The sequence below is a fragment of the Ailuropoda melanoleuca genome, chromosome 17 (genome assembly GCF_002007445.2).
Source record: "Ailuropoda melanoleuca isolate Jingjing chromosome 17, ASM200744v2, whole genome shotgun sequence".
Classification (NCBI taxonomy): Eukaryota; Metazoa; Chordata; class Mammalia; order Carnivora; family Ursidae; genus Ailuropoda; species Ailuropoda melanoleuca.
In genome coordinates this window covers 41,780,529-41,781,231 of record NC_048234.1, presented here as the reverse complement: position 1 = coordinate 41,781,231, position 703 = coordinate 41,780,529, and the positions used below count along the sequence as shown (strand labels likewise).

Below are 703 nucleotides of genomic sequence, written 5' to 3'. Positions count from 1 at the left end.
AGGTTTATCGACCCCCTAGGGAGCCCTGGCTTAGTCTTTCTGAGTGCTGGGCATACCATAAATCGATAAAGACTGTAGGTGATTTAAATAGTTCGTCAGTTGTGATATCAACTTTACCCTAAGTCTACAGAGCGGCGGACGATTTAATCAGTCCATACTCTTTTTCCAAGCCAGCAGCCATGGCAAAAATCCTTTTCACTTGGCGCGATTACAAGGAAAACCCTGAAATACTTTTAAAAATACACATGCAGAAGAACCGGAGTTAAGTTACTAGGGTGGGGCTGTGTAAAGCTTCGGTAACTCACTAAAGGAAGTTGGGACCTGGGGTCTCGGCACCGGAGGAACACAGAAAAAACAAAAGTTCGGGGTAGGCGGAGGGTCGCGAGCACACTTTTATATTTGATTGGCGGAACGACTCAGACTTTTCTTTATGGCGTCACCGGGTACCTGCCTGTAGAAAGGCCCTGTCTGCGTGACGTCACGCCTCACCGACCAATGAAAAGCCCCGGTCTGCGGGCCCCGAGGAGGGTTGTGGGCCCTTTTTTGTGAATGAAGCTCCACGGAACAGCCCTCCTGGGGTCCCCGGGAGCCGCGGCCCGCTGTGCTCTGGCGCTTCGGCAGCGACGTCCGCGGCCGCGGTGGGCGCGCGCGGTGACCCCGGGCAGCCCCAGCCGCCGGCGGCAGCACGGTCGCCTCGGCCGCG

At 55.8% G+C, this 703-nt stretch overlaps 1 protein-coding gene and 1 long non-coding RNA gene across 9 annotated transcripts in view; one reads left to right on the top strand and one right to left on the bottom strand.

Annotated features, from left to right (window-relative positions):
• Window positions 1–703, top strand: part of CDC14B (cell division cycle 14B) — a 103,157-nt gene that overhangs the window by 790 nt on the left and 101,664 nt on the right. The window lies entirely within an intron of this gene.
• The window catches only part of LOC117796986, a 21,534-nt gene that overhangs the window by 20,009 nt on the left and 822 nt on the right, over window positions 1–703 (bottom strand). The window lies entirely within an intron of this gene.